Raw genomic sequence first — 11039 nt, 5'->3', positions numbered from 1 at the left:
AAACTTATGAAATTTATTCTTTACAGTTCCAATCAACAGTCAGATTTTCAATTTATGTTTACTTTGGTTACTGTTTCTTTTATTACTTGCATATTTTTATACTTTTCTAAGAAGTGCTATTGTTCTTTGTCATGAGACAGGTCTAAGGGAATATAGCACTACCAGGTCTATGGGAATGTAGCTAGAAAGGGCTTTGTTGCTCAGAACAAAATAGACCTATAGGCAGGGCTGTTCAAAGTGTAAGGGGGCAACTGGGTCAGCTGCCCTTAATGCTGCTGCTGAGGGGGCTATCCTTTTTAATTTGTTTAATTTTGTATATATCTAAATTGGGAGGGGGTTGTTGAAATTAATTTTGCCCAGCACACCACCAACCCTAGGAACAGCTCTGCCTATGAGAATGTTAGCATTTCCAGTTTTGTTTCTCTACTTTTCAATCATTTTCTGTAACAAGAATTATGTATTTACTTACTGTTTACAATAAAAATAAAACCATTAGGTTTTTAATCTATCCTCCTTTCCAAAGAAGTCATTTTGGACATTTGCAGTCCTAATAACATTTGCTTATTGTCTGCTCTGTTGGTTGATAAAACCAACAACTTTGTTCTGACATAAAACTGATTATTCTGTGTAGACTCAAGATATCCATTTTCACCTGAGCAATCATACTTAAAGTTTGGGTTGAAAAAAAACAATATCTTAAAAGTGTCAATAATGCAAATAATAATAAAAAATACTATAATCTAATTGACTCAAAGATGCTGCATATTATCAACTAAAAATGTATTTTTTTTTAGTTTGATTGACTATATGCCTACATTATATGGCTATATATGATATTGCACCATCAGAAAAATGACAACAAAATTATCAAAAATTAAATCTTTCCTTTTTGTTTGTCTCCTTCAAGAGAGCATCTGAGCAGAAGATGATCTCTTTTCCCATGATGCTCTCTTTTATAAGGGAATTCTATAGGCTGACTACCTGATCTGAGAATTTGTTTTGTAACCTGGTAATAGTGTGCTTTCAGTAGAGTAACATGGCAACTTCATACTTTTATCATACCTCTTCTGAGCAAAAAACCTATTTCTTCAGGTTTCACTTTTGTAGCCTAAATATAAGCCTCAAAAGGTAAGTTTAGTTTTTAGATAGTGATGAATAGTTAAAGAATTGGTTAAAAGCTAATAAGGGTAATATACCCTATAGTCAGCTAGCTAATCTTCTCTTTACTAGCCCAGCTAAATCATAGCTTAATCATTACACTTAGAAAGTGGATTTTTCTACCATTAGAGGTGGAAAAAAAAATTAAGTATGTGATTAGCTTGAATATTGTATCAACACAGAAGCCTAATCTTGGCTGCACATTTAAATCTAGAAACAAATCTTTGAAAACATAATCTAATCTTTGACACAGGATCTTACAATTAGAACAACATACCCTATTGACAGACACAATTGACATTGGATACACTTTATCTAAGACAATTGCTGTGAAACACAATAATTAGTACAGTATTAATATAAACTAGAGTGTAGAGCTAACTTTTGTCACAATCTGTCTAAACTGGAAACTATGCTGCAAAGCAACATAGTTTCTATACTCTAATTATACATATGAAAGCTTATAAATCTAGCAGCACATCCATTTCTGGTTGACCCTCCTCCTCCATGGGGCAAACTAAAAATGTATTTAGTGGGCTTTCTTACAGGTAATATCACCTATAGAGCAAATTGTATTAGTCCATGAGCCCTGCAGGCTGCAGGGTGAGGTTTGTATTCTATTCATTTAATAAGCCTTGTTTGAAGTTTAGGTAAAATTATGATAGTTCATATAACTGGCCAACCAATAAACTGAATATACCACTTTTTAACTTTATTTTATTATTTATTTTTGCGACTGCATCTTTTATGCCGATTTAATTTTGCTCGTGAGTCTTAATCATACTTTAGAATTACTTTGATGTGCATAAACAACTTCATAGCTATGACAAAGTGCACATGCTGAATTCTTTCAAAGAGTTGGCAAATATTTAAAAGGGGGGGAATTCGAAGAACTTACAAATTATACAGAAAACATGAGGTTTTATGAGCAAGGGTTGCCTATTCCCTGGTGGCCGTGAGCTCCTCCCCCTCTGGGAAATACCCCCACTGAAAACATACCCAATTAAATAATACAACCCCCTCCCCCTAACGGAAAACAATTTTCCAGATTTGAGAATTTTCTTTCAGTTTAGTTTTTGTTTTCCTTTGGAGGAAAAGATTTGGGCAATTGTGTATTAAACGTCACTGACTCAAGGTTATGTAAACTAAAACTCAAGAACAAACCGGTTTCTTCGTTAGTTTTTTTTCAGCTTAGCGTATGACAAGATCAAGACAAGTGAGAGAATAGACGGGAAATATGTAATTGAGGTTATATGATTTTTTTTTATTAAATATAATAATAAAATTATGAATACATAATTTTATATCAAACAGTTCATGGTTACTAACTGCAGTATGGAGCGACCCGGCTCTATAGTAACCAAAACTCTAAGAAATGGAATTTTGATACCAACCGCTACATCAAAAGAATTGCATTTTAATGCTGATTTTAAATATATAAATTTCATCAAGTTTAGTCTTACCCATCAAAAGTTAAGAGCCTGAGAAAATTTGCATTGTATCTTTGGATTGGTTCAGGCTATCATGTATATTATTTGTAGATGATATAGTAGTAGTTGTGGTAATTTCAACTATTTATTCCACAGCCTTTCTGATTCAGGGGTCATTCTTAAAGAATTGGGACAAAACTTAAGATTTAGTATAAAAGGCGAGGTATTAACAAGGGGACAAGCCCCCTCATATACATAATAAAAAAATATAAGAGTATAAAAGTTTGTTATGTAATTTAATTCTTAAGTTATGTATATTTTTTACTAATAAAAACGTTTGTTAAAAATTAAAAGTTCTAGTTGCCTTTTTAAGTAACCGAAAAATTGGAGGGCAACTAGGCCTCCTTCCCCACCCTTTATTTCTCAAAATCGTCTGATCAAAACTAAGAGAAAGCTGTTTAGCCAAAAAAAAAAAATTAATATGCGAATTTCATTTTAATAATTTATGTGTGGAGAGCCAAAATCAAAAATGCATTAATTCAAAAATGTTCAGAAATTAAATAAAAAAATTAAAACTTATAATTAAAACTTAAAACAAACAGAAATTACTCTGTATATGAAATGGGTTGTCCCCTCTGCAATTCCTTGCTCTTTATGCTAAAGTTTGATTCTTTGCCACAATTCTACTTTTTAAAACAATTAAAAACTTTAGCGTAAAGAGTGAGGGATTGCAGAGGGGACAACCCATTTCATGTATGGAGTAATTTCTGTTCATTTTAAGTTTTAATATTGCTCCTTACTTTCAGTTTAAAAAACTAGTTTTTTTTAATTTAATCTTTGTTTACGGATTAAGCATAGGGAATCATGTTTGAGGAGTTAGCTTGGTAAGAGTTTATTTATGGGTGTTTCTGAATTCATAAGGTGTTTGAAAGTTTGTTTGCTTGTTTAAGTTGTTTGCAAGTTTGTTTGCTTTTTTAAGTTGTTTGGAATTAGGTGCTTGTATAAAGTTGCATGTGTTTGCTATGGCCTGCAGGCTTTTTTGCAAATAAATCTTATCTATGACATTTTGCCTTTTTTTATCAAATAAATATAATACAGAATTTGTAGAACAGAGAAGTTGAACAAATAGGCAGAACAATAAATGTGTTTTTATTCCCTTCACTGCCTGTGTCAATAGAAAAGCCAGGGATTTACTGTTTTCATTCCCTGGAAATTAGTCTTATATCTGGTTCCAAAAGTGAGATTGAATTTGTCAAAGCTTGGAGGTTTATTCCTCCTGTCTGTTTAAAGAAAACAGATGCATAATTGAAGTTTTGTTCATTTCTATCTTATATTTCATGGGCATCCATGGTATTTCTTCCTTTATTAATCTGTCTTGTTTCTTTTCTGCAGGATTTTTTTTGTCTCATTTTTAGAAAGTATACTAAGTATACTTATGCTAGAAGCACATTTTCAAGACTTTGACCTAACTTAGGATCCCTTGTTCTAAAGGCATGATTGAATTTCTTGAAGCTAGAAATTTCTTTTGTGGTAAATTCAATGGTAGTTCACCCTTTTTGCAACTTAATAGTGGTAAAATAGGTAAGATTGTAAATTTTTAGTGACTGCAATATATTTCACCCATTGCTAATTGCAGTAGAAAGGAAAGCCACTGGTAAGGACCCCCAAAGAATTATTTCAGATTATTTTAAAAAGGCTTTACTACCCATAAAGCTGGCATAACTGGAGAAGGGGCTTCTCAGGAATTAATGATTTTAAAAGCTATACATTATACATAAAAATGCACATTTTTATGCAGAAAGGCAGCAAGTTATTTATTACTAATCAATTACAGCAGGTATATCTATTGCTTTCTTTAACCATCAATAAAGATAAAATGCATGCTGAAAACTGAATGCTCTTTGGAAACTTTCTTTTGACACACTAATTGTGAGATGGATATCAACAAAATTCCAACAGGGTTTGTATTTACTTAAGATTTACAAACAAGCATATTGACTGCTTAATTTTGTGATATCCTAATCTCTAAACAGTAAACTAGATTCCTTACATTTCCTAATAGTTTTCCACCAGCTCATTTCAGCAAAATCATTTGTAATGACAATACACCCTTTGCTTGGGTGGCCTGGCCTCTCCAAAATGATAGACAACTGCTAGTAGGCTAAGTTAGTTCTGCTTGAAATTTGCTATATAAGTTAAGGTATCACTGAGATGGATTATGTTTTTTGCCACATGTTTAGCTGGATTATGAAGCCCATCTTTAAGTTGAACGAGAGATGAATTTTATTCATCTTTTGTTGGTTTCACAAGGATTTTAGTTGAACTTGAATCCTTGTGAAAACAACCCCTAAGAAAATTTTATAAGATATTGAAAACTTCAGGGTGGAAAATGAGTTATTAAGGAGGGGGAAGCTACCCTCATTTATGAATCATTTAAGAATTTACTGCAGCTACTAGCCCCTGACAAATCTTGGAAACACAAACTTTAGATGTCAAGTATAATAAAAAAGATGTTATTATCTTTGACATTGCAAGTTACTCAGAATTACAATGGACACCACCAAATTCAGCATTTATGTTTGCACTAATTTGTTGTAAATTCAGAAAAGCAAGTTAATGTTTACATGATCAGAAATTTGTAATTTTGCAACAAGCCAACAACTGCATCCATAACCAAAACGATAAGATGCTTATCAATGCATTTCTGAGGGAAAAAATGTATGATGGGAGAATTTTCTGCAGGAAAAATTCTCCACAAAGAGGAAATTCTAGCTAGGAAAAGTTATATGATTTGATTTCCCCTCCACAATACTCTGCTCTTTATACTACAGTTTGACCTTTGTCCTAATTCTTTAAGAGCACCTCTTGAAACACAAGGGCCATTTAAATAAAATCAGAAACTTGTAAGACCTAAAAAACTGTTTCTATGTAATATAAAGAAATAACAAATTATTGGCTTTGGGTGAAACTAATGTTGCCAGATAGTACACGAGAAATCGGGTAACATCATTCTTTTCCAAATTGGGTTTTGTTTAAAATAATATGTATTTTTCAAGAAAATCCTGACATTATGGGAATGATGGGAACCATTTTTGGAATTAACATATCAAATAGCATGAAACTTGGCAAAATACTTTACGGAATTTTCAAAACTGTAATTTTGGAGGCCAATGTTATCTATGAGTAAATTTATTAATGCCAAACCTGAAAAAATTAATTCCAAGAAATTAGAAGTTTATTCTACAAAGACAGTGATAGGTGATGTAGCCTATATGATTATTTCTGCTATTTAACCAACATTCTTTCCTGGGAAAAAAGAAAACAACTAAATGAAAACCATAAAATAGCCTAAACTCAAAAACATAGTCAAATAAAGAATATTTCTGCTACTTAACCAGCAAAACAAAATTAGCTAAATAGAAAGCATAAAACAGACCATAGCCAAAAGCGGGGAAGCAAAAAGAGACTTGTTGGTTGTACAGGCTGTCAGGCATTTAGTCAAAATGTTCCTATTGGGTTAGTTGGTCTATACATATGGTAAACTTTTTCTTCAAATATGCATATCAAAATAAAGACTCACAATGATTGTATACAAGATGACATCTTTGTATACAAGATGATGAATAACACCATAATTGCAGGTTACAACAATAAATGACTTTGTAGCAAAACAATGTATTTTTAAATAAAATCAGAATCATTTTTTCTTGGTCCTAAAAAACTGTTTCTATGTAATAAAAAAAAATTTACAAATTATTAGTCAACATAATACTTGTCTCCACTCCAACATTCATTTATACATATACCCCACAATAGAGAAAATGGGGTAGCTAAGTAGTAATGCTATTTGGAAGTTGCTGCTAAAGTGTCAGCAGCTTTTGGAATTCTATTTAATTGTGCTATTGGCAGCTTTGGAACTTTGTCCATACCTGAATATACAAGATTGTGTCTAGAAAAATAATAACTTGCAAGATTAAATTCAATATTATATTACAACTTACCACCATTTTTCTTCATTTTCATCTGATCCTACATCAGTATCCATTATTTCATCAATAAGCAACTGTAGAACTAAATAATGTTGTGCCATTTCTGATGTACCACTGGCAGAGTTCATTGTATGAAGATTTGAAAAAAGCTGTAAAATTGTAAAATCTAAAATTGTTTCTAGCTGAGATAATCTATTGAATTTTTGAAGTTATTTGATATTTTAGGATTTTCTAAGATATCTGTTTAAATAATAGTGAGTGTTTTGAAGAGTATCAAGTATTTGAGATGAAAGGAATGCATACAAAGTCTATAAGTTCATTTATTTTTGTTTTCTAGACAACAGTTTTTGAACAGCCATCAGAAGAGAGAAATTTCCCTTCACAGAAAAATCCTAAATCAGCCATTGAATTTTTATGCACCCATCTCTATGCTATATTTTTCATGAATTTTGGAATATTTGATGGAGGCTGTAAAATTTTGTTCCTTTATTGGGCTTTGAATAAATCATTTTTATCTTGGACTGTGGTCTCAAAGAAAGCCTAGATTTAATTAGAAGCAAATACAGTAAACTGAAAACTGTGTTGTGACTATTCTGCTTTATAAAGGTTAAACTTGGTGAACTGAATATTTCAAATATATGTCATCCACTTTACTCTAAATTAAATCCTACCTGCAAGTTTCTGTTTCTTTCTCTTGTTAAGTTTAGCAACTTGGAGCACTCAAATTGTCAAAGAGGAGTTGGTGTTTATGTAAGAGATGGTATCCAGGTTAGTGTTGTAAATCCTACTATGCTTGATATATCTTTGATAGAAAGTGTATGGCTTGATATCTCCATTGCTAATAAAAATTTGCGTCTTGGGTGCGTTTATCGAAGTCCAAGTGCTCCTTCCCTTGAAGATAGTGAATTGGCCCTCAAAACTATCATTGATGAAATGACATCTTCAATTTCCCTTCCTAGCTCATTTGAGTTAATAATCACTGGAGATTTCAATTTTCCTGCAATTGAGTGGGTTGAAGGAACTGGACATATTTCATCTAATAGTAGAGACTCACCTTTTTTATCTTGCCTATCAAATAATTTTTTTCATCAGACTATTAATAAGCCTACACGCTTTAGCTGATCAGAATCCCTCGCTGTTAGACCTTGTCATTTTGCGTGATACTGATTCCCTCATTCGTAATGATTATTTACCGCCAATTGCTAGTAGTGACCACCTAGTTATTCTGTCTGTGTTGTCCCTAAATAGTCGTCCTCAACCTAAATTTCGTCCTCAGACTTTCACCGACTATGAGGCAATACAGCAGGAACTTTCATCTGCAATCTGGTCAATGCTTATTACCAGTGACATCAATGAGTCGTGGCTAAATTTCAAAAAAACTCTTCTTGCTCTTGAAATGAAACATTCCAGGGTTATTTTTAGGAAACAGCCCAAAACACTTCCCTTCCTCACTAAGGAAGTTAAGAAGCTGATTAACCAGAAATCTAGAGCTTGGAAACGGTATATGAAGAAGAGGAACCAGGAGACCCTGTCATTTTATAAGGCAGTACGGAATTGTGTAACAGATTCTGTAAAAAAACTGAAATCTGCCTATGAGGAAAATTTGGCTTCTGACATCAAGTTAAACTCAAAATCTTTTTGGAGACATGTCTCTTCTAAAAACCCAAATCATCATACTATTCCTGACCTTGTTGACCACAGTGTATTACACTCATCTCCAATAGACAAGGCTGACATTCTAAATGCACAATTTGCTTCTGCCTTTACCCAAAATTCAGGCACCTCCTCAGTGCCTGAATTTGCTTTTCCCTATGCCTGATCTGTCAGTAGGTGAATTAATGGTTTTCAATAGCCTTGAGAAGCTTGATGTAAATAAGTCAAAGGGATCAGACAGTGTTCATCCACGTCTTCTTAGGGAGTGTCGAAAAGCTCTCAGCTACCCCCTGTGCATGCTGTTCCGGTCATCTCTTCAAAATGGGGAACTACCGCATGATTGGAAAACATCTTATATGACCCCGATCCATAAAAAGGGATGAAGAGACTCAGCAGAGAATTACCGTCCCATAAGCATCACCTCTGCAGTTGTTAAGGTGCTTGAGAGATTTGTTAATAAAGCTCTAATTGAACATCTTGAGGTCAATAATATCCTTTCCATATCACAACATGGTTTCAGATCTGGTAGATCTGTGTACACTAACCTTATCCAAACATATGAATTAGTGACTACACTGCTTGATGAGGGTTTTCCTGTTGACATGATTCTTCTTGATCTGTCCAAAGCATTCAACAAAGTTTGTCATGAATTCCTCATAATCAAATTGAGGGCTGCAGGTGTCCACGAAGGTGTTGTACAGTGGATTATGGGCTTCCTTTCTGAAAGATCACAGAGTGTCAGAGTTTTTGATTTGCAAGGAACTCCTCATTTCTCTTCTCCCACAACTGTATTAAGTGGCGTGCCCCAGGGCACTATTCTTGGACCAACACTTTTCAACTTCTATATTAACGAATTACCCACCCTTCTTTCAAATTGTATTACCCTTTACGCTGATGACTCAAAACTAGTTGGAAAAGCGGCTACTCCCTCGGACCAGCAATCAATTCAAACAGATCTTGATAGTCTAGAAAGATGGGCTAACATGTGGCTTCTGACTTTCAATGTTGACAAATGCCATGTAATTCATTTTGGCAAAAATAACAAGCATCATAAGTATTTCCTTCAAGACAACTTTCTTTCTGCTTTTTCTGATGAAAGAGATCTTGGGGTTATTGTAGATCACCAATTAAAGTTTAGCAGCCATGCTAAGTCTGTTTCATCTTCTGCAAATAAAACCCTTGGTATCATAAAAAGAACCATCTCCAGCCAACACCCTAGAGTTCTTATGAAGTTATATAAGGTGCTTGTACGTCCACGCCTGGAGGTTGGAATGTCATTGGCAGCCCCTTTCTTCAAAAAAGATAGGAAGTTGCTTGAGGATGTCCAGCATTGTGCCACTAAGATGGTTACCAACATGAATAAATTTCCATACAAAGAAAGACTACGTCGTTTGAAGCTGCCAACGCTGACATACCGACAGAAAAGGGGTGACATTATTTTAACCAAAAAAATCCTCTCTAAAAATACCCTTCCTGGTCTCTTTGCACAGCCCTTGCATTCTGGTACTACAGGACATTCTTTGAAGTTCTCCATGCAGCGTTCCACGAGTAGACATAGAAGCCACTTCTTCAGCCAAAGAATCATCAATATGTGGAACCAGCTCTCTGAAGAAACAGTTTCTGCTACTTCAATTGACATGTTCAAGTCCCATCTTGATAGGGAATGGCTCTGTCAGGAGTTCCTTTACAATTGGGAAGCTGCAGAGTCCTCCACAAGAGTCTAATCTAACAGCCACAATCTACACCAAACAAATTCTTTTTTTTCTCATGGAGCATCACAAGGATGGATAATCCTTATATCGCTCCAAGCTGCGATTTAAGGTAATTTAAGGTAAGTTTAGGTCATGGGCCTAAGTATGAGCCTGATTTGGTTATTAAACAAGTTTCTGAAAATCATATTGCCCTAACAACAAAATGTTCCGTGTTCACAAATTAATGCCCAAGAAAACATTTTTAATTATCATGAAAAATTGGCATTTTTTATATAGCTTATATCTTTGATCTGACACAAGTTTAACCTATTCATAAGCAAATAATATAAAATTATGCAAATAAATAAAAATACAAATTCCATAAAAATGAAGACATGAAACCCTTACAATTTTCTATGAATAAGCTGAAATCAGTCAAGTATAAAATAAAACAAAATCCAGGACAAAACCAAAGTCTTTCTGCTATGCTAATTCACAAATGGCACTAATTTACAAAACTGTAAATGGGAGGGGGAAGGGAATGTATTTTGAAAATCTGAGGAGGGGGGTTCCTTGATGAATGTACCAAAATATATATATTTCAATGAAAATTCCAAAGTATTTTGCCAAATCTAGGGGAACTCCCTCTCATTTGATGCAGATCCATTTTTAAAAAATCATTTAGAAAGCTCAAATACTTTCCAAGATAGCCTAGTGAAAAGGCCATCATTTGGAAATTTTAACTAGCCTAGTCTAAAATTCTAACCTTAATAGTTCAACTGAATGTAAGAAAGTGATAGGCCTAAGCCAAAGAGTTTCAATAATCAACACTACTGTATGCTATCTCAGACACTAATGCACTGAATTTAATATAGAAACAGGATATTTAAACCAAATCTAGGTTAATGCCCACAGATTTATTGCAAAATTAATACCTTTCCATAATGAATTTGGCACTAAGTTATTTATGCAACATTCTGCTTTTCTTTTTGTGAACAATGTAGGTCAATTTTATACAGTGGGTTAAATTAAAGATATAGGTTAGGCTAGCTTAATCAATCAGGAAACAATGCAGAAAAAAATAATTGTGGTAAAATTCTAGTTTAGCTACTTTTTGC

This window comes from Artemia franciscana, chromosome 12 (genome assembly GCF_032884065.1).
Source record: "Artemia franciscana chromosome 12, ASM3288406v1, whole genome shotgun sequence".
Classification (NCBI taxonomy): domain Eukaryota; kingdom Metazoa; phylum Arthropoda; class Branchiopoda; order Anostraca; family Artemiidae; genus Artemia; species Artemia franciscana.
Note: the sequence above shows the minus strand (reverse complement) of the source record.